Source organism: Sus scrofa, chromosome 4 (assembly GCF_054392235.1).
Source record: "Sus scrofa isolate SSC_HxYL_T2T_F1_AM1 chromosome 4, Sscrofa_HxYL_maternal_Yorkshire_Landrace_v2.0, whole genome shotgun sequence".
In the NCBI taxonomy this organism is placed as follows: Eukaryota; Metazoa; Chordata; class Mammalia; order Artiodactyla; family Suidae; genus Sus; species Sus scrofa.
This window is the reverse complement of record NC_139386.1, coordinates 18,339,859-18,364,033: the sequence shown is the minus strand read 5'-3', so window position 1 is coordinate 18,364,033 and position 24,175 is coordinate 18,339,859.

Sequence of the window (24,175 nt, the reverse complement as noted above, 5' to 3'; positions counted from 1 at the left end):
GCACATGGAGATTCCCAGGCTAGGGGTCTAAAATCAGAGCTATAGCCACCAGCCTACACCAGAGCCACAGCAACACAGGATCCGAGCCATGTCTGCAACCTACACCACAGCTCATGGCAACGCCAGATCCTTAACTCGCTGTGTGAGGCCAGGGATCGAACCTGCAACCTCATGGTTTCTAGTCAGATTTGTTAACCACTGAGCCATGACGGGAACTCCAAGTTTTCCAAATTTTGATAGAGACATAAGTGTAGAAGAGATAGTTCTCTGCAGGTACCAAGATATCTGATCCTAGATTTGGGTAGTAATCAGTGGTGTGGGATATGCAAACCTGGAAAGCATAAGCTGCTTGTAAAGGGCCAGCACTGCTTTGCAACAAGCTGTGATTATTATCATTTGGGAAGGCATAGAGGTCAGATCCTCTGGTTTTCTAAGACAGTCAAGAAATGTGGAGTTCTCATGGTGGCCCAGGGGTTAAGAACAACAACAGTGTATGTGAGGATGCAGGTTCAACCCATGCCCTCACTCAGTGGTTTAAGGATCTTGGTCTGATACGGCCCCTAGCTTGGGAACTTCCGTATGTCACTGATGTGGCTGTAAAAAGAAAAAAAAATATGTACCTTTTTTTGGGGGGGGGACTGTGCCTGTGGCATGAGGAAGTTCTCTAGCCAGGGATCAAACCCATGCCACAGCAATAACCATAGCTGCATCAGTGAAACACTGGATTCTTAACCCACAGAGCCACGGGGGAACTCTAAGAAATGTACTTTTAAATGATTTTTAAAATTTGGCTCCACCTGTTAGAATGGCTATTATCAAAAAGATAAGACCCAACAGATGAAGATGTGGGGAAAAAGGGACGCTTGTGCACTGTTGGTGGAAATATAAATTGGTGCAACTATTATGGAAAATACTATGGACATGCCTCAAAAAATTAAAAATAGAACTATCACATAATCCAGAAACTCCACTCCTGAGTATATACCAAAAGGAAATAAAATCATTATCTTGAAGAGGTAGATGCACCCCCATATTCATTGCAGAATGATTCACAATGGCCAAGATACACAAACAACTTAAATGTTCATCTACAGATGAATGGAAAAAGAAAATGTGAGATATATATGTAATGGCATATTATTAAGCCATAAAAAAGAAATCCTGCCATTTGAAACTACACAGATAGACTTTGAGTGCATTATACTAAGTGAAATAACTCAGGCAGAGAAAGATAAATACTTCCACTTATATGTGGAACTTAAAAAAAAAAAAATGAGTTCCCATCCTGGCTCAGTGGAAGTGAATCTGACTAGGAACCATGAGGTTGCAGGTTCAATCCCTGGCCTTGCTCAGTGGGTTAAGGATCTGGCGTTGCCGTGAGCTGTGGTGTAGGTCGAAGACGCAGCTCGGATCCTGCATTGCTGTGGCTCTGGGGTAGGCCGGTGGCTATGGCTCCAACTAGACCCCTAGCCTGGGAACCTCCATATGCCACAGGTGTGGCCATAAAAAGACAAAAAAAGAAAAAAAAAAAAAAAAAAACTAATTGAAACAGAATAAATTGGTGGCTGCCAGGAGGTTGGGGGTGGGGTGGGGGAGAATACATGAAGGTGGTTAAAGGTACAGACTTTCAGATAGAAGATGAATAAGTTCTGGGGATCTAGCGTGTGGTGATATAGCTAACAGTACTGTATTGTTACTTGAAAGTTTCCAGGAGAGTAGGTCTTAAAAGTTCTTACCATTAAAAAAAAAAAAGAGAGGGATAACTGTGACGTGATGGATGTGCTAACTAACCCTATTGCGGTAATTATTTCACTATCTATGTATATCAAACAATGTTATACATCCGAAGCTTGCCCACTGTTATATGTCAATTATATCACAATAAAGCTGAAAATAACTTTGGCTCAAACTTCTGTACAACATTATTTAGCCCCACAAATAAAAATAAATGACAAGCAAAGCAAAGACTCACGCAGGCTGGATTTGGCCTTTAGGTCCTGACTTTGTCCCTCTTACTGTAAGTGACTGAACTGCAGGTCTGGATTTTTATATCAGTCTCTGCGAAGGTTACATATGGTAGGTCTGTCTTCAGTACGTAATCTCATACCATCTCCTGTTCTCTTAGAATGAAATCTCTGAGCTCCGAGGACTTCTCATCTGACCATCAATATAATGCTATGAGGTAGGCTTTCTGGCAACTAGGCTGCTGGCCTGCCTTCTGCTTTGTGAGTTCTCCTTTAAAATACACCAGTGCCCAAATTGTGGCAGAAATAAGAGGGTAGACATTTTGTTTTTTTTACTATATGGTTCACACCAGACTCGATGTTTTTATATTAGTTTCCTGCAAGAAAGCCATGGCGCAGCCATCAGATTGTAATTTCCCACCTGTTTCCCAACTCCCAGTTGTCAAGAGGCAAACACTCTCACAAGCTCTCAGCAAAAACAAATGAAAAGAAACGAACACAATCCAAAAAGTGCTAAAAATGGGAGTGTATAGAGATAAATTTTGAATTTATTTGAAACTATAGGAGTGCCAGAATTCTCGGCGCTTTCCGTTCTCTGTAAACAAGAACATTTCTGGGTAAGTGGCTGGACTTTGCTCCCCATAAAATCTCCTAATATTTTAGAAATTAGCTGTAGTCACTAACAGGCTTAACTCGGGCCCAGTCACAGATTTAAGGAGCTAGCAGATCTGGCTCTGAGCGGTCTAGAGAAGTACAGCCTGACCCTCCATTATCCAGGGGAGGATCAGATAGGTACTCATTCTAGGCTGCAAATCCTGAGCAGCTCCCAGGAGAACTAGGCTGCCTCTTCTTTCCTCTCCTAAGTAATCATAAGAAGTCTAATTGCCCAACAATTCTCAGATCTTTCATTTTTATATTATATCACTGTTGGAAAATGTTCTATAGAGGATGGCAATCGAGCCTCAAAATGTCCTGGCAAGGTAGGCAGGTCAGATATTATTTTATGTATTTATTTACTTATTTGCCTTTTTTTTTTTCTTTCTTTTTAGGGCCACACCTGTGGCATATGGAGATTCTCAGGCTAGGGGTCCAATCAGAGTTACAGCTGCTGGACTACACCACAGCCACAGCAACGCAGGATCCAAGCCGCATCTGCGACCTGCTACACCACAGCTCACAGCAATGCCAGATCCTTAACCCAGTGAGTGAGGCCAGGGATCGAACCCTCAACCGCATGGTTCCTAGTCGTATTCGTATCCACTGTGCCACGACAGGAACTCCATTTATTTGTCTTTTTAGGGCCATACTCACGGCACATGGAAGTTCCCAGGCTAGGGGTCAAATCGGAGCTACAGCTGCTGGCCCACAGCCACAGCCACACCAGATCCAAGCTGCATCTTTGAGCTAAACCACAACCCACGGCAATGCCCGATCCTTAACCCACTGAGCGAGGCCAGGGATTGAACCCGTGTCTTCATGGATACCAGTCGGGTTCGTTACTGCTGAGTCACAACAGGTAATCCAGATATTGTTAAGCATTATTTACTGATGAGGACACGAGGTTGTGTGACTTTGCCAAGGTTATTATACCTCAGGTTTTCTGAGTCAGACATGAGAATTTTTTCTTCAGCAACTGGAGAATCATGCTTTGTACAATACCGTGCCAATTTTGTTGAGGCCATCAACTTTTAAACCTGGTTCACACGTCCCTCTCACCTTTTATCTCAGTATTATGTAACTATTTCAATCATTTTAGAAATAGTTATTGACTAGTCCATAAACAGCCTGTGCTATACATGTTTATGAAATTAAAAAAACACAGGATCTGGTTTCTGATCTCAAGGGATGACAGTTTGAATTTATCTATTTTTTGATTGAATTATAGTTTTTTTGTTTTGTTTTGTTTTTGTTTTTTTGTCTTTTTAGGGCTACACCTGCACTATATGGAGGTTCCCAGGCTAGGGGTCTAATCACAGCTGTAGCCACCGGCCTACACCACAGCCACAGCAATGCCAGATCTGAACCGAGCCACTTCTGTGACCTGCACCACAGCTCATGGCAATGCTGGATTCTTGACCTGCTGAGCGAGAGCCAGGGATGGAACCCATAACCTCATGGTTCCTAGTCAGATTCGTTTCTGCTGTGCCACGATGGGAATTATAGCTCCTCGATTGAATTATAGCTGATTCACAATGTTGTGTTAGTTTCAGGTCAACAGCAAAGTGACTCAGATTTGCCGAATCTTTCCCCTTACAAATTATTACAAGATATTGAGACTAGTTCTGTGTGTTATATAATAATAATATATGATATATATTACATTTGATTATATTATAGTATATTATGTTTTATTATATTATAGGGTATAATATTGTAATAATATCTTATAATAATCAGCTTTTTTCAGATAGTTTTTTCCTTATTGATTACTACAAGATATTGAGTCTAGTTCCCTGTGCTACACAGGAGGTCCTTGTTTGTTATCTATTTTTTGCATAGCAGTGTACATGTTAATCTCAAACTCCTAATTTATCCCAACCCTTCTTTTCCCTTTGGTAACCATTAATTTGTTTTCCATGTCTTTGGACAAGGTGGATTTTTTTTAAGAAAAGGATTACATGAAACTACCAGAAAATAGAAGTAAAGCTAAGAATAATAGATCTCATAGCATGAGTTAAACACAGAGCTAAGCACTTTACATATATTATCTGATTAAATCATTGGAACAACTTTCCAAGGAAACTATTAAGGAACTTGCCCAAGGTCATAGCTGGCAAAGGCACGAGTTGGAATTCAACTGCACCTCTGTCAAATGTCAAAGTCCTGGAGAGTTTCACTGTGCCATTCTGACTCCCTGAACACACAGGAGCCCATTGTGATGAGGCCTCAATGCCTCAGTGTCCAGGAAAAGTGGAAGGTGGGCACCCTCAGAGGACAGGGCCCGAGAAGTGAGTGCTGGGTTGGAACTTGACAGAAACGGAGCAGGACTGGTGCAGACCCAGTGGTGTGAGGAGGGCCCAGGTGGGTTGGAAAAGCACAAGTAATGGATGAATGATTGCTTAGGGCTAAGTGGGGCAGAGTCTCGCTCAGAGGTCGGAGGATGTACCTGGCTGGGGAACTGTAGGTTAACATGGTGTGTTCTGGGAGCTGGATTTCTAACTGTGCCTCTTTGTTCTAAAGGGGAACTCATTGGTTTTGCCAAGTGCTCTAGCTTCCTGAGTTCAGGTACTGGCTGAAGTGGATTTCACAACATCTGTGGGAGAGGAGGAAAGTGGCTTCCCTGAATAAGGCAGAGTGGCTTGAACCATGCTATTCCTTAGGGGACGGTGAAGGAACCTATCAGAGGGTGTTACACACACTTGTCTTACAGCACAAGGCTTTTCATAGACTTTTGAAAGTTGGTCCTTCAAATTCAGTCCTATCCAAACTGTGGCCCATAGATGTACTTTGCAAAGCCAGAGCCTGGTTTTGTAGACTCTACTTTTTCCATTATTTCCTTTGCATTCCGGAGCTTGAATTGCTACTGGGACATACTGTCAGGAGCCTGGGAGATATATTAGCCGGAATCCTCATGGTGAGCTCCCCATGGCTTCAGGCTGGGAGACCTTACTGCCTGGAGACCCTGCCCCTCTCAACCATTCCCAAAGTGATTCAACAGGATGACAGTAGGATGGTGGAGCTTGTTGGGTTTTCTGCAAAGTCCTTACTTCAGAGGAGTGGCTTCCCAGTAGGAAACACGGTGCTAGTTGGAGATTTGGATTCTGGGTGAAGATTCATACCAGCTTGGAGAGACCAAGTGTTACATAATCTATTCCTCTGACTCACAGAGGAGATGTGGCTTAGGAAAAGAGAGGCTACAGTTTTTCATTCTATCATCTAATTCTTTTGGATGAGCGTGTCCACATCTGCCCATCGGAGCTCCTCTCCCATTGACCTACAAGGGCAGTTGGAACCGGGACACTCAGGCCAAGATGCTAACTGAATGGCTGGTGTCAGGAATCAGAAGACAAAAGGGGTCCCTACATGAGGTAACCCAGGCACAGAGAGCCAGAGGAAATGGCGAGATTCAAATACTGGAAGGACATAAACAAAGACATTGCACTAATAAAATAAAATAAATAAAATAGATGAATGATAAATTTCCCCAAATCTTCTCAGCCCCGCTTATAATAAAAATCAAAACAGTATGGAGTTTCCTTAAAACACTAAAAGGAGAGGGAGTTCCCGTCGTGGCTCAGGGGTAACGAACCCAACTAGTATCCATGAGGAAGTGGGTTCAATCTCTAGACTCTCTCAGTGGGTTAAGTATCTGGTGTTGCTGTGAACTGCAGTGTAGTTCGCAGACACGGCTGGGATCCTGCATTTCTGTGGTGGTGGTGAAGGTCCAGCTCCAATTCAACCCCTCGCCTGGAAATTTCCATACTGCAGGTGCGGCCCATAAAAAAAAAAAAAAAAACCAAAAAACCAAAACTAAGATCCAGTAATGTCACTCCTGAGCATACATCTGGAAAAGGTGAAAATTCTAATCCAAAAAGATACATCACCCAAATGTGCACTGCAGCACTATTTACCATAGCCAAGACATGGAAGCAACCTAAGTGTCCATCAACAGAGGAATGGGTAAAGAGTACATGACACATATAAACAATGGAATACTACTCAGCCATAAAAAGAATGCCATTTGCAGCAACATGGACGGACCTAGAGATTATCACACTAAGTAAAATAAACCAAAGAAAAATATTATATGCTATCACTTATATGTGGCATCTAAAAAAGTCACACAAACAAATGTATTTACAAAACAGTAATAGATGCACAGACAAAAAAACAAACTAATGATTACCAAAGGGGAAAGAGTGGGGTTGTTAATCCCAACTAAGAATTCAGGGTTAACAGATACAAACACTGTATATAAAATAGATAAATAAAAAGGACCTAATGTACAGCCCAGGGGACTATATTTAATATCTCATAATAACCTATAGTGGAAAAGAATCTGAAAAAGAATATATATGTTGAATTATATATATGTATAATTAAATCACTTTACTATACACATGAAATATTATAAATCAACTATATTTCAATTAAAAATAAGTAAAAATTAAAAGAAGCAATTTTGGGGGGCCTTACTCTCATCATGTAGAAGTTCCCAGGCAAGAAATCGAACCCCCACCACAGCAGTGACCTGAGCCACAGCAGTGACAATACTAGATCCTTAACCCACTGTACCACAAGAGAACTCCAATAAATATTGGTGGTTTTTTTTTGGTCTTTTTCTAGGGCCACACCCATGGCATATGGAGGTCCCAGGCTAGGGATCTAATCAGAGCTGTAGCTGCCAGCCTACACCGCAGCCACAGCAACCTGGGAACTGAGCCGAGTCTGTGACCTACACAGCAGCTCATGGCAATGCTGGATTCTTGACCTGCTGAGCGAGGCCAGGGATCGATCCTGTAACCTCATGGTTCCTAGTTGGATTCGTTAACCACTGAGCCATGACAGGAACTCCTAAACATTGTTTTTTTATCTCTCATGTTGGTAAAAAGTTAAGATGTTTGATAATTCTCAATCTTAAAGGTAGTGTGAGGAGACAGAACTCGTTTTCCTTATTTGTGAACTATATATTGAAACAAATTTTTGGAAAGCTTTTCATCTCTATCGATATAATTCATATGTTCTATGTCCCAGATATACTCACATAAATGCACTAAGAGAGTAAATCTTAAAAGTTCTCATCATAAGACAATACATTTACTGTAAATCGACTACAATGGAAAAAATTAAAAAATTCTTTAAAAACAAATACATAAATAAAAATTTTAAAAAGAAAATAAATTTATAACTGTGTGTGGTGATGGATGTTAACTAAACTTCATGTGGTAATAATCATTTCACAATGTATTCATATATCAAATCATTACATTGTACACCTGCAGCAAATACAATGTTATATGTCAATTATACTCAATAAAAAGGTTAATCCCAAGTCAAAAAAACAATAAGTAGAAAGTAGGTATAGTATTAATTTTTTCTATAAAACAACAGAATTTATGTATCCAGATATGCCTCTCCTTGCTGCATGTCTATGTATGTTTCTGCATGCATGGAACATACCTGAAAGGATGCATGTGCAAGAGTTAATAATGAATGACAGTGAGACCAGCGCATTAAGGAACGTTTTGAGTTTTACCTTATTGATTTTATGCAATTTGGAAGTTTTTAATAGCGAATGTTTACTTATTTTAGGGCCACACCCATGGCATATGGACGTTCCCAGTCTTGGGGTTGAATCAGAGCTACAGCTGCTGGCCTACATCATGGCCACAGCAATGCAGGATCCTTAACCCACTGAGTGAAGCCAAGGATCTAACCTGCATCCTCGTGGATACTAGTCAGGTTCCTTACTGCTGAGCCACTATGGGAACTCCTAATTAAACTATATTTTAAATGAACTTATAAAGGAGAAAATAAATTATAACTCTATACTAGGAAGATCAAATATTATCGGCATCAAGTCCAAAGTCCAAAGATACTAACAATGATAGTACTAATGATAACAACACACTTAGATAGCATTTCTTTGTTCCAGTCAATGTTTAATTGCCATAATTACATTTAACTGATTTAAGCCTTACAATAATCCTATAAGGTGGCTGCTATTCACACCACTATTTCAGTGTTAAGGAACTGAGGCGAAAGGAAGTTAACTTACTCTAGGACACACAACTACTGAGAGGTTGAGCACGTGTGGGCAAGTCATGAGTTTCTGCTCTAGACTTCTATTCTACCCTATGGCCTTAAGCAATATGGAAGACCTCCAAGTTCAAAGCCGATCCAAGAATTGATATGGATCTGATGAATGGGATCCAGGAAATTATTAAAATAGTCTTAGAGGTGCCACTGATGACCTTTACCTGCCACTGGGTGCCTGGTAAAATATGAGTCCAAATGCCTCCAAAATCCAGAGACAATACTTCTGCCCAGATGAGTCTGGCAAATTGATTGTTGTATCATTTCAACTTGGGGATAGCTGCATACAATAGTAACTCAATAAAGTGGTTGCTTAAATAAGAAAGGCAGCATTTAATTTTTTACCTATGTACAAAAAACCCAGAGGTAGTCCAGAGCTAATTTGGTGGCCATATGAGATTAGGAACCAGCTCTTGACCCACCATCCCTTGTGTGTGGCCTTCATATTCATGCTCAAAGTGGCTGCTGAAGCTCCAGCCATAGCATCTTTATTTCAAAGAGAAAGAGACAATAAGAAGGGAGAACAAGTGTGCATACAAGATACTTAAGTGTGTTTCTTGAAAGCTACTGAACAACAGTTCCCCTTGGATATCATTGCTCAGAACACCTTCATTTGTTCACAGCTGGCTATAAGGAAGCAAGGAAAATCTTGTCTTTTTTTCTAGATAGTCATTTGCCTGGGTAACAATTTTGGATTCTATTACTAAGGAAGAAGGGGAGAGTGGATATTAGGATAAGCCATTCAGAGTTCTGCTCCAAAGGACCCATTCCTGGGTGTCAGGAAGGACAGAGTTCTCATCCTATAATTTTGAAATACCAAAGGCTATTCTGAAAATGCCCTTGATCTGAGTAGCTGAGCAAGGGGAGTTTTGAATACACTGAACACCTGCAAGTAGGTAGGAGTTCTAAGCAGACATAAGAGAGCCTAAGAAAGAATAGAGGTGCTCATAAAGGATGTTTTACCCCTTCCCCATTGTTACAAGCAATGGACTTGAACTTTTTTAACAATTTTACTTAATTTGGGCCTTTTCTACAAGAAGGCTTTCATTCCCTAGTGTTGACCAGAGCCTTTAACTTCTCCTCTTTAAAATGAGGGAATGTTCTAGGGCTCACCCAACACCTCCATGAAGGGTCATTTTCTGAAGTCATCACTTTGCTCATTATCAGCGTCCCCATCTGGATCCATAAAGGAATGAGCTTGTTAACTCAGAGGAATGTGCCCGGGAATAGGGAGGGAAAAAGCAAAACGGGCTGAAAGAACAAGAAGTAAAGTTCTGCCAAGTGTTTCAGAGTCACATCAGGGCAGAGAAACTGATGGATTCTAACTGGTGCCAACATCAGCCATGGCACTCTTACTTTCAGCTAAATGGCACTCTGGGAAGGTGAGAAATTATTCTTTACCTTAGAAAACATCAAAGAAAATCCAGTCACTTGCACTTTAATAAAAATGAAATAAAACCAACAGAGCTCCCCACTATCACAAAGGAGAAGGACACCTGCAAACAAGAATCAGAGAGGAATTTAGGTATTAAAATGATTTAAAGTGGGATTGGTAATGGATGGTCTGAGGGCCAAATTTGGTCCAACACTTGTTTGAATATGGCCTGTATCGATATGGCTAAGGAGGGCTATTAAATTTTTAAGTACTTGGGAAAAAATTCAGAAGAAGAAGAAGGTTTAGTGACACAGAAAAATCATATAAAATTCAAATTTTCCTGCCCATAAATAAAGTTTAACATAAACACAGCCATGCTTACTGATGTCTGCAAGTTCCCTGGCTGTTTTCACACTGTAACAGCAGAGTTAAGAGTAGCTGAAAAGTCCAATTTAGTAGCTACTGATAGCAAAGCAGCTATCAGTCTCTTTACAGAAAAAGTTTGCTGCATCCTGATTTAAAATACTAAAAGATGCATGCCTCCATCCCCATCACTTACAGCAAGTATGAGATAAAAAAATTTACTTTTTGAATCTCAGTGTCCTCATTGATCAGATGGGAGTGGTAATCTACTTCACAGATTGTTATGGGAATTAAATGAGATAATTCATGTAAAGCATATGCCTGGAACATGGCACATTGCCAATAAATGGTAGTGTTTTTTGGTTGTTGTTATTGTTATTTATTTCTTTGACGGCTAAACTTTGTGTTGTTTTTGTTTTTGTTGCTTTTTAGGGCTGCACGAGTAGCATACAGAGGTTCCCAGGCTAGGGATCTAATCAGAGCTGTAGCCGCAGGCCTATACCACAGCCGCAGCAACGCAGGATCTGAGTTGCGTCTGCGACCTACACCAGGGCTCACAGCAATGCCGGATCCTTAACCCACTGAGCAAGGCCAGGGATCAAACACACAATCTCATGGATACTAGTCGGATTTGTTTACGCTGCATCACAATGGGAACTCCTGATGGCTAAACTTTAATTCTCGTTGAAGGCTCAGCTTGCTTCTTGAGCTGTCCTTGAACCCCTCAAGTTGGACTACATGTCTTCTGTGTTCCCCTAGTACCCAGTTCTTATCTCAGTCACCACTTACCAATTTATATTGTAATTATACGTTTGTGTGCCTGGTCTCTTCTATGAACCATGAGTTTCTTGAGTGAAGCAACCATGACTTATTGGTATTGGTATTCCTAGAGGCTATCACAATGAACATGACAGTAGTGTTGGAATTTTAATCCCTCAGCCAGGCTGGAGGATGTTGGTTTCTAATACAGAATTCCAGTACAGACCTACTCTCTCCATCACAGGGTCTTTGGGCCAAGACAGCACCCCGCCCATGCCCCCATCACAGGAGCAGGGCTGACCCAATAGTTCCTGAGGAATGGAGTTTTCCTTAGGAATGATTCATCCTGCCCAAAGGCAAGACGCCCAATAATGTCTCCTCTGTCTAATGTCTTGTTTCTCTGTGAACAATTCAGAATTAGCTGGGACGGCTGAGAGACCAAACTGAGCTCTGATTCTTCCTGCCCACGGCCAGAGAAGGAAGGCAGAACCAATATCTTTAGGAGCATCAAAACTAGCAAAGCCAAATATTTACTTTCGTCCAAAGGGCAGAAGAGGATCACAAACAAGATGTGATACTAAAGGTCAGAAGCAAGGGTAAACTGGACTTGAAATGGAAGAAGGTTGGAAATAAATTGCAGAGGAATCTGGAAAACTATTTTCCAGGGAAGCTCTCAATATTTGCTAGGTGGAGGCTATTTTTCAGTTTTTTCCACTGATCACACTAACTCCTCATTCATTTTATACCACAAAAGCAATCATTGGTAACAAAGATTCAAGAAAAATTCCTGAATAAAAAAATACTAGTTAAAGAAAATTCTTTTATTTGACTTTTCCCCTCTGAAAACTAAGAAGATAAACTGTTACATATATATAATGTATTAAATATATTTAATACCTAAAAATATGGATTTTAGTGGTAGATCACAAAAGTTTCAGGAGTTCTCTTGTAGTGCAGTGGGTTAAGGATCTGGCATTGTCACTGCAGTGGCTTGGGTCACTGCTATGACATGGGTTTAATCCCTGGCCCAGGAACTTCCATATGTCACAGGCAAGGCCAAAAAAAAAAAAAAAAAAAAAGTTTAGATATTCAACTTCTACTGGATTCCACAAAAAGATTCCATCAATGCCCTATGGTGATCCCTTAAGGAGTCATACTCATATATAATTCTTATATTATTCTTGTGAGTTTAGGAAGAACTAGTGGCTTCCTTATAACCAATAGAATGTAGTACAGGTGATGGGATATCATGCCTTTGACTAGGCTACATTATATAAGGCTCTCTCAGCAGACTGGCAAGAGAGAATTTCTTCCTGACTTTGAAAAGCAGACTTCAGAGTTCCATCATGGCTCGGTGGTTAGCAAATCCAACTAGGAACCATGAGGTTGCAGGTTTGACCCCTGGCCTCACTCAGTGGGCGTTGCCGTGAGCTGTGGTGTAGGTTGCAGATGCGGCTCAGATCCCGCATTGCTGTGGCTCTGGTGTAGGCTGGTGGCTACAGCTCTGATTAGACCCCTAGTCCGGGAACCTCCATATGCCAGTGGTGCGGCCCTAGAAAAGACAAAAAGACAAAAAAAGAAAAAGAAAAGCAAACTTCCATGTTGTGAACTGCCTAAAGAAATGGCTACATGGTGGGGAGCTATGGGCAGCCTCCAGGATGTGAGGGGGACATGGAGATACCAGCCAGCAAAGAGCTGGAACCCTTCCTCATATAACCACAAGGAAATTAGTTCTACCAACATTCTGAAAGTGCTTGGAAGTGAATTCTTCCAGATCAGCCTCCAGGTGAGTTCATAGCAATAGATGTCTTAACTGTATCTTTGTCAAATGTTGGGCAGAGGACCTGGCTTAAGCCCTGGCCAGTCTCTGACCCATGTAAACCGTGAGATAATAAATGTGTGTTTTTTCAGCCACCAAGATAGTAGTAGTTTGTTACCTAATACACTCTTCCTATAATTTGATCCTGGAGCACATTTTAAAATGGCTGCAATATTAAAGTATAAATCTATGTATGTGTGTATTTTTGGAACCTCAATTCCCACTGTTCCCCTGGGTATATTTCATGCTCCAATCATACTGAATTTACACAGTTCTCCAAACCTGCCATACTATTTCATACCTCTGCTGGGATACCCCTTGTTCCCCGTGTCCACCTACGCTACTCCTACTCAGCTTTCAATCTTAGTGCAAATACCTCCTTTAAAAATCTTCTCTGAGCTTCCCAAGCAGAACTGATCACTCCTTTTTTCCTGCCATTGTTGTTTTATAACCACATCTGTTCCCCCTCTGGACCTGGGACCATGGTGTTATGTTCACCTCTTATATACCCAGCATAAAGGTAAACATCCAAAATTTAAATTACAGACACAACTGCACCTTCCTAAAATGTACCTAATTATTTTTTTGGAGGGTGGGTCACACCTGTGGCACATGGAAATTCCCAGGTTAGAGGTCGAATCAGAGCTGCAGGTACAGGCCTATGCCACAGCCACAACAACACCAGATCCAAGCTACATCTGCAACTACGGTATCTTGTGGCAGCACCAGGTCCTTAACACACTGAGCAAGGCCAGGGATCGAACCTGCATCCTCATGGATACTAGCTGGGTTCTTAACATGTTGAACTCTTAAATTTTTTAATGTTAGAGAGTTTCTTTGCTCAACTACTTAAAATTCCTTATTTAGGCACATTGAAGCTTAGATAGTATGAAAACTCATAAACCAACCTGATCAATTTTTTAAATTAAGAAATAAGACTTTTGTTTAGAAACCAGGTTCTTGGCATTTTTAGATTTCTTGGTTTAAAAAATTTCATCTAGATTCATTTTATATATGAACCAGATAGATTATCCTGAGATAGAACCTGGTTACTGACAATTATTTAAGTGTTTTTCATTGGTTTCTGAGCTTTTCTGACTCTGGGATGCCACTTAATAAATGGGTACTCTGTCCATTCAAGGACTTTGGATCCACAAAAGAGTTAACCCAACATCCCCAAATGCCTATTTTACAACTCATAAATTGCACATATACTAGACTGTTTTATTATGGAACAAAGGCTTCAAAACTAAGTTTTAAAAAAAGAGACATTTGGCTTAAATTTATTTCTAGAATATTCTCTTAGAACAACCTTTTTTTTTTTTTTTTAAAGTGTCATGAAAAGGTTTATTTTTAGATTTAAGGTTTATAAGAGCTGTAGTGTACTTGGCTCTCTATGCTAGATTTTTATAGCCCTCTCACTTTTCTCAGAAGAGGAGGCTATTAATGTTGCCTTCCAAATAGTTTTGATTCTGTAGGGAAGATTTATAAAAAAAAAACATCATTTTAGCCCTTGGGAAAAAAAATTAAGTCAGTTCAAATGCCATATCAAACACTTGATATCCAGTGAAATACAGTATGGATAAAAATATAATTTTGAAAAAAAATGCCAAGGAATTTTTGGATAACATGTTGGAGAGCATAATATTCTCTTTGCATGCTAGAAAAGAACCTGAGAGAAACCTTTTATTTTACTGCTTTGTTACTCGTTACTGTTATTTTCATTTAAATGCTGAAAAAAATCTTTCAGTAATTCCTTGCTCTCTATAGAAAAATAATAGTAATAGCATAAAACAATATTCATAGGACAGGTGTTGGGAATGGACTACTTCAATAAGGTCGGGTCTGCTGAGAAATATGGAAATATTTTTCATATATATAGAAACAATGATATGGAAACAATGAGAATAATGAGTTTTTTCTTGTAGTTCCCACACAAGTAACTTTCTATTTTCAGGCAGTGTACAGCATTGCCAAAATGTTCACTTTCTTTGCAGTGACTTTCATTGCTATTGTAACAGTAAAAGAATATATATTTTTGCCTATGAAGTCTTTATTTACGAACTCATAAATAGGATGCCTAGGTATGATGTTTCCAGTCATTAATGCAAAGGTGAAATTGTTCTTTCATGGCAGGTGGGCCAATTAGCATCTTTAAAAGAAGCCATCATTATGTTAACAAAAAACTTGGGTCTGCTGATGAATAATGGTTTCATCTCAAAAAGCACTTTGAAAACACTGCCTAATTAATATGACTCAGAAGACTCAAATAAAAACATGTTCTCTGTGCTTAGACTTTTAGTTCAACAGAAGCACTGTGAGAAGCAAAGAATGATCAAGAGAAAATTACATTTCTCCTTTGCCAGTTGTAATGCCAGTTGCAATACAGCTTTTTTACAACTGTTTGTGTCAGAATGAGGACAACCTACATTTTACTATGGGAAACATATTTTTAAGTAATAGTCATGCTTGTATAGCCAGAAACATAGTGCAATAGATAGCCTATAACTTTCCTAACAAAAATACTTCAAAATGCCAGTTAAAATATAGACAACATCCTTTTGAGGGCATAGCTTAGATTATCAATGAATAAGGGTGGATATGTGGTGCCAATGGAGCTATAAAAAAGTGAGTTGATATTGTGGAACTGCGGAAGTCCTAAAATCAGTGGTTATCAGTTTTAGTAACTGAGGGTGTTAGGTACACACACTGGGGCAGGACAAAGTGGGCCAACATGAGATAAAAATTTATATCTGAGATGACTGTATTAAGCCTAATCTATCAGGGGCTACCATCTTTGTGAAAGTGTAGATTAGACACAAATGACCCATTGGCCCAGTAGGATAAGAAGGAAGCTTGCCTATCACTCTGGACTCTGAGTGGGAACAAAGTTTCTTCTGATTAATTTAACCATTGGCATGTTCTCACCTTGATAAACGATCGTGCTATTTACTGTCTGCATGGTTTGAGGTTTCCATGATGACAAATTAACATGAAAATCATCCTGGCATTTTTCAGAAGGCCAAAATTTATTCTGAAGAATGTGCTTTCAACTATCATAAATAGGATTTTTACTGCTAAATCCTTTTTGAAGAAAAACTTAACAATGGTAAATCATAAAAACAATTAAAAAGTAATTATTGTGATAATCAGTAGGCATAACAAAGAGCAGGACTGCAAATGATGAACCAAGCACACTTAAGATCATTAAAGTACTACAAAAGAATTTTAGAAAATCAAAAAAGAATAAAAACTATAAAAAATAACAGGCAAATTTGAAAATGAATCAAATAGATCTTCTTGAAATGTAAACTGGAGTCATTTATACTAGAAACCCAAAGCATAGGTTAAATTATAGATTAGATACATTGGAAGAGAGAATGGGGGAAGTAGAAAGTAGAGATAAGGAAATTATCAGGACAGAGGAGTAAGTAGATAATATAAAGAGAGGCTAAAGAGATGCAAGTTAGAATGAAGAGGCCTAACACATGTTGAATAGGAGTACAGAAGGAAAAGATGGGGAGAATAAGAAAGAAGCAATGTCCGAAGAGAAAATGAGTGAGGATATTCCAGATTTGATGAAAGACTTGGATTCTCACATTTGGAAGTGCAAGAACATAATAGCGTTACAAAAACAAACTTGAATCCACTCACTTGACAGGCAGCAGAGCCAATTTATTGACACCAGGTTGTGGCAAAGGAAAATATATAATTTATTGCAGGGTGTCAAGCAAGATGAACAGGTAGCTTGTGTTCAAAGACCTGAACTCTTCAATGGCTTTCAGGGAAAGGTTTTAAAGACAGTGTGAGGGAGAGGATCACAGGGTATATATGGTCATCTTATCAACAATTCTCTGGTTGATGCTAAGGTAATAGGGCAGTGTTTTGCAAATCTCCATCATCAACCTTCTGGTTTCAACCAGTTGGGGGTCTACGTGCTGGTAATCAGCATACAGTTAACTTCTCCCACTGGTGAGGGTTTTAGTATCTGTAAAACAGCTCAAGAACATGGCTCAGGTTATTATCTGTAGGCCTTGAGGAGAAACTGAATGCCCTTGACCTTTTTTTCAGATGGCCAAACTATTACTATTTTTGTTTCACTAGACTGTTTTCTTTTGTTTCTGCCTTTTCTAACTTCTCTGGTTAAATTTACTCCTTGGAACTTGGGGAAGACCTAGGAGGCTAAAGTTTTTCTACAAACAAAAAGGGGAAACACAGGGGTGGGGGGTGTCTGTCCCACAGGGGCCTGCTTGATGTCAACACAAGTAGGACAGGAAAAGATGCATCGCTGTTAAACTGCAGAATAGCACAGACACAGGGATGATTTTAAAAGCAGCCAGAATGGATATAACAGAGTATCCTCTAACACCTCAGGTGCAGAGACAGGCCACAGGCCTGCTCCAGGTGGCAGTCAGGCATGTAGGTCCGCAGGGTGGGTGGGTCACTGGTGTGGGTGAGAGGTCACTGTACACTGTTCCTATCTGGAGAGCTATAGCCTCAGAAGGGCTGCAAGAGACAAAAACCTCTCAGAACAGGGTCAAGCAGCGAGAGCCAGGATGCCAGAGTGTGCAGAAAGTCGAGTGCCCAGCCACCGTGTCATTAGAGACAAATCTCTAGGGAGGGGGAGGTGGCAGAGTTTGGGTGCCAGTGTGGGTAGAACTCAGTGTCCCTACTGAGACCATGAAAGGTGATCACCAGGCCAGACCAAAAAACCATGTATGTTCTAGGTATGTGGCTTGGGCCAAGCACCGCTGGATGTCAAATATAACCCTGACTGACAGTGCATCCAGAAAAAGCAGGAGAGGGCCTCCTGACTGCAATGCCCCACCCATCCCCTCTATCCAGAAACCTTAACTCATTTGGAAAGAAGACATGTGTAAAGGAATTTCTCCCACTCTTGCCAAGCAAATAATGAAGGGTGAATGGATTTCAGCCTGAGAAGCAATAAACTGATAGCTGACATAATAAACTTTAGATAAAAGGAAGTTGAATATAGAAGAAAAGAACGTGATATAAGAAGCTAGGTGTGTTGAAGAAAAAACAACAGATAATTCTGTGGGCAAATCTGTATGGCAATGGTTATATATAAAACTATAAAGATAGCAATGATTCATTTGGAGGGGGTAAAGCAAGACGGAAGTAAAATACTGGGAAACTAATACATATAAAAAGGACAGGCATGGTAAGAGTAAAAGTTTTCAAAACCTCCTCGGTGGAAGAAGGAAGAGAGAAACTTTTTTTAGAGTCAGTTTTTACTCCTTTCTTTTTCTCATACTCCAAGTGTACTAATCTCTTGGCAAATCTTGCCAACTATCTCTTTAAGCTGTTTGAATACATTCATCTTACTACCTCCACTGATACCATTCTGGCCTGGGCTACAGTTGCTTTTTACATGTACGTTTCAATTATGTTATAACCGTTCTCCGTGGTTCTGCCCTTTGACTACTAGAGTTGTTCCCCCTCCCCCACCAAAATATATCCGAGTGACCTGGTCATGCCATTATTCACATTTATCACTCCTCATGCCTCCTGTGTCTTCCCATCTCACTTAGAATAAAAGCCAAAGCCCTGAAAAATAGCTAAAAGGCCCCGCAGGATCTCCGTCCCCACTGTAACCCAGTGCTCTTCCTTGCTGAACTCATCCTATCTTCTCCCTTGCTTGTGCCAGGGTAGCATCCCTGGGCTCTTGTGTTCCTTGATTCTACCAAGCAAGCTCCCACTGTAAGATCTTTCTCTTTACTAATTTCTCCAACTTTGACTTTAGAAAACCCACTTGCCTCCCACCTTCACTTCCTTTTGCTATACTCAAGCATGGCTTTCTCAGTGAGCCCTTTCTTGTGATTCCTACTTGTAGTCCAGCCCACTTCCTTTCTCATCCTTGTACTCTTTATCTTCTGTCTTCTTTATTTTTTCCATTGCACCTGTCACCATCTGAAATTCTACACAGCCATCCCTCCGTGTCTGGGAGAGATTGGTTCCGGGATCCCTGAGGATACCAAAATCCATGGATACTCGTCTCTTGTAAAAATGGCTAATACAGTCAGCCTTCCATTCGCAGGTTCCACATCAACAGTTGGGAGAATGGAACCCTCAGATACCATATACCTCTCTATTCTTTCTTTATTCCTTCTTCTTCTTCTTTTTTTTTTTTTTTTTTTTTTTTGTCTTTTTAGGGCCACATTTGTGGCATACGGAGGTTGCCAGGCTCGGGGTCGAATTGGAGCTGCAAGCTGCAGGCCTACACCACAGCTCATGGCAGTGCCAGTTCCTTAACCAAGTGAACGAGGCCAGGGATCAAATCCATGTCCTCATGGATACTAGTTGGGTTTGTCAACTGCAGAGCCACAATAGGAACTCCTCTTTCTTTTTTTCTTTTTTTTCTCTTTCTTTCTTTCCTTTCTTCCTTTCTTTCCCTCTTCCTTTCCTCTCTCTTAAATTACCAGGTTCTCCCCCATAGGAAGATTTCTGATGACAGGGACTTTTATTTTTATTATTGTTTTCACTGTATCTCAAAATTCTAAAGTAGTGCCTAGCTTATAGTAGTCACCCTAAACATTTGCTGAGTAAATGAATGCGTGAATGAATGAATCAAATAAAAGCTGAAATAAAAACAAGGAGAAATGTAGAAAATTGAAAAACACAGCTAGAACCTGTCTCTAATGGATTTACATTGAACTCTGTGGCTTAATGATTAGCAAATACACATTTGCTAATTATACTGTGAATATATATCGATTATCTGCCAGAACCATTATATACCTACCTTCAAAGCATGTCTCAGTGAAAATCAAAGTTTCAGTAGTAATATATTGACTCTTTTCTATAACCACAATGCAATTAGGTGACAACAAAAAGAAACAATTACAGGATGTGATTGGAGACCAAAGTGAGAAAATTAAAAAAAAAATGAAAATTCCTTCTTACTCAGTGATTCAATGGTAGTCATGGAGTTCACAAAATATTTAGAACTGAAATACATGAGCTTTTTACATATCAAAAATCTAAAGCAGTACAACAGGGAAATTTGTAGCCTTTGGGAAAAAAATCCAGCAGTTTAAACACAAAACAAGCAGAAGGGAAAGAAATAATAAATTTAAAGGCAGAAATAAGTGAAGCAGAAACAAAAACTAGAGAGGATCAATAACCCCCAAATTGATTCAAGGTAAAGAGTAATAATAGCATAGACAAACCTGTGAGTTAATAGATTTAAAAAAGAACAAATACACATGATTGGGGAAAAGGCATATGTAAGTACACATGACAGATTTTTTAAACAAATTAAAATGAATAATTTTATGCCAACACATTTTAAAATTAAGAGAAAATGGACCATTATAAAAATGATAGATTATTTTTCCAAGTTAACAGTGCAATTTAAATATCTCAGTATGTTAGGTTTCTGAAGAAGGCAAACATTTTGTTTTCTCCTTCTAGTCTTTTTTGGCAAAATGGGTGAAAGGATATCTTTTCCAGTTTCTTTATAGAGGTTAAAAATTCTGAAGTGCATTAATCAAAATCCATTTAGTTACAATCAGATATCAAACTTCTCTAGGCAAAAAGGAAGGTATTGGCTCATAAAACTAGAAATTCAGAAGTGTTTCTAGCTTCAGAAAGCTGAATCCAGTAGCTCAAATAATGCCATCAGTAAACAGCCTCGTTCTCTCCCTATCTTGGCCCTGCCTTCCCCATTTTGGGGTTCTTTCTCATGAAACTATTCTAATGTGGTTAACATGGTCATCAGAATTTCTTGACTTACAGCATTCTTAACAGCTAATGATCACAGAGAACAAAGAACCCCTCTTTCCTGAGAGTTTTAGCAGAAGTCCTGAAGGTCAATCCTAACTGACCCACTGATGTCATGTACCCATCCCCCTACTGATCCCTTTGACCAGTGGAGGGAATTCTCTGGCCGTGTGTCACCCCCTGGACCAGGGGGATGAAATTCACCCTTTCCAAACCATATGGACCAAGAGTTGGGAGAAGGCATGTTCGAAAAAGTTTCTAACTGCCTCCTGCAGATGGCATATGAGTAGAAATGACACAGAGGCGACTGGATCATTATTTTTCCCAGCTTTACCCAGTCCCCAGCAATGTCTACAGTATAAAGTAGCAGAAGACATTCTTTCGTCTCCTTCTTTGGGCCAACGGCAGCAGTGAAGAGGGGATGTGAATCTAATCGGAATGACTTTTAAAGGTTTATCGTCCTGACTTGTTGCTAATTTTCTCTAGCATTTCCAAGTTTCAGGAACATGGTGCAATGCGACATCATCAACTGATAACTCACAATATGGCACATATTCAGAGTCATTTGAACTGATAATTAGCTGCACTCCTAGAACTCCCTTCTCCTTAGGATTCTACTGGAAGAGAAGAAAGTGGTGGACCTGGGAGTCCAGGAGGAAGGAAGTGCCTTTTCTCTTCAACCCTATATCCAGTCTTTAGGGAAAAAAAAAAAAAAAAAAAGCAAAGAACATACAATAAAAAGAATGGGAAAGATTGAGGGAGATGGAGAAAGAATTCTGTTTGCAAGGATCATGCGCTACCTTAAGCCAGGGCCACATGCAAGTAGGTTAAATTCAAGGGACCCGTGAGATCAAAACATGGTATGTTGAGGTTCTGTCATTTAAGCACTTGATAAACTGTAGGTTACTATGTGAATGTGAGAAATAGATTTATCTGGAGTTCTTACCTCTTTCTCTTTTTTTCTTCTTTTACAGATATAACTATAGTGTTGTGTTCCACCAAACATTCTGTGACATAGACTGTGAGAATAAGTTTACATAATCACATGAATCTGGTAAATCTGACATATTCTATACTTATCTTGTCTTACAACTCCCATTCACATATTAAAGTCTACAGATATGGAAAGTTTCAAAAATTTTATTTAGACCAGTGTTGTCTATATGATTTTCTATCCAACCCCTCTTTTTTTTTTTTTTTTTTTCCTGGTGGTAAAGCCTGTTAACAACATGTCTTTTTTACACACACACTCTGGGAAGGACTAATTTTTCTCTCTCGGAGGAGGAGCTAAATGTGGAAATTGGTAATTGACTTACAAGTAGATTCTTGTAGTTTCCCATGAACTGCTTCTCCTTTCTCTTTTTTCTTTCCCTCTCCAGCTCCCATTTCCATAGTTCACTGCTCTCTGCTAATGATGTTAATCATTAAATTGCTGATTGCCTTCAGAGAGTCCCATTCAAACTTTACAATGAAGCAATTGGTATGTTTCATTACTTCATGAATGAAGGCTAGAGGGGTCAGAAGCTGGCCTGAGGTGCTGTGATGAAGGAAGCCGGTTATGGCCCTACATTATTGCTAAAAACAAAAAATAGTAGCTGCATTGTGATGGTGTTTGAAAGAAGTGTGGTCTTGCTGGAGATTAAGGGGGTAAAACTTTTCTTACCTTCTTCCTTAGCACTTCCAGTGAGTTGTTCTCATATATGGAAGCTGCTTGGTTTTTTCTTGCCCCAAACTTTGTTGCCTTAAATCATTGTTCTCAAGGACACCTGGAGATAAAAGAATATGCTTGTGATCACAATGTTGTGCAAATTATGTGGACAGTACACATGTCTATCAGTATTAGCCAACAAAAATACCTATGGTAGCTGAGATGGAAGAAAAGGTCAGGTTTGGGAAGATATGATGGAGCTACAGCTTCAAGTTTGACATAGGCCAGATTTGGGATTATTGTTATTGGATTACTATATGGGAATATGGCCATGCACTTGCCTGTCAGTGACTAAACTGATGTCTGCCTGGCTGAATTTAAGGAGTTCAATAATTATTGACAACCAGGAGAAAGGAGAGGGGGGGGAGGGAGGGAGAGGGGGAAGAGAGGAAGGAAAGCATGCAGTAAATACTAGTGGTCAATCCGCTCAGCTCCAGGGTTCATGCGCTTCCTGCAACGTGACATTGAGCCTATTAGCCTTTATCGGGCAAGTCACTTCACCTTTTGGAGTCTTTAGTTTTTTAATCTGTAAAATGGGAGTAATGACCCCCTTTTCGGTTACTTCTCAGGACTGTTTTAAGGCTAAATAGAGACAGGACATGGAAGGGGTTTTCTATGAGTAAAAAGCAACACAGATGTCTTTATACATTTCATGACATAGTAATGAACACATTTATATCCAACTTTTGGACTATGTGGCATGATAAAAATAAAACACATGTGGCACATGCATGGGCCAAGTGAGGATTTGTGTCTAAGTGAGCACTTGTAGCTGGCAGAAGGACGGCACAAATCATGGGGAATAAAAATCTTAAAAACATGAATTTTTAAATGGTATCATTTAATTATTTTAATGAATTAATTAAGAGACACTTTTAGAGTTGAGAAAGAGTGACGTTAATATTGGTTCTGGACAGTTATTTGGAGTTAAGTTCAGCTACTGCTCTGTGGCCTTGGCCCTAAGCTTTGGTCTTTATTTGCTGTTTTTTTCTTTCCATTTGGTGTGTTCCTGGCAGCCAGTTGGCAGATGAGGACATATGATGAGTTGATTTTTCTCCCCTAACATGTCTCTATCTAAGACACGTGCAACTAACATCTCAAGTTTGCCACGGGTTAGGACTGGGATTATTACGTGGGGGTAGGAATGTGGCTACACATTTGCCAGGCACAATGGTACTGTTTCTTTGACTTAAGTCAAGGCTGACTGTGAATTTGATTTCAGTCTGCTTTTGCAAATAGAACCAAAGGTGATACCTTAAAGGAAAGATGAGAGTGAACTCATATAATATTTTTTTTCTTTTTAGGGCCACACCCACGGCATATGGAGATTCCCAGGCTAGGGGGTCGAGTCAGAGCTGCACCTGCCAGCCTGTGCCACAGCCACAGCAATGCGGGATCCAAGCCATGTCTGCAACCTATACCATAGCTCATGTCAGCACCGGATCCTTAACCCACTAAGCGAGGCCCAGGATCAAATTCACATCCTCTTGGATACTAGTCAGGTTCATTACTGCTGAGCCACAATGGTAACTTCTCACAGAAAATTTTGTTTTCGGATAATTCTTCCTAGGTGTTTAAAATTCTAAAGAACACTTCTTGTATTGGAAATTTTTGTTGTCAGGTTTTTTTTGGGGGGGGCATGGGGAGTCAATGCTCATGGCATGAAGAAGTTCCCAGGCTAGGGATTG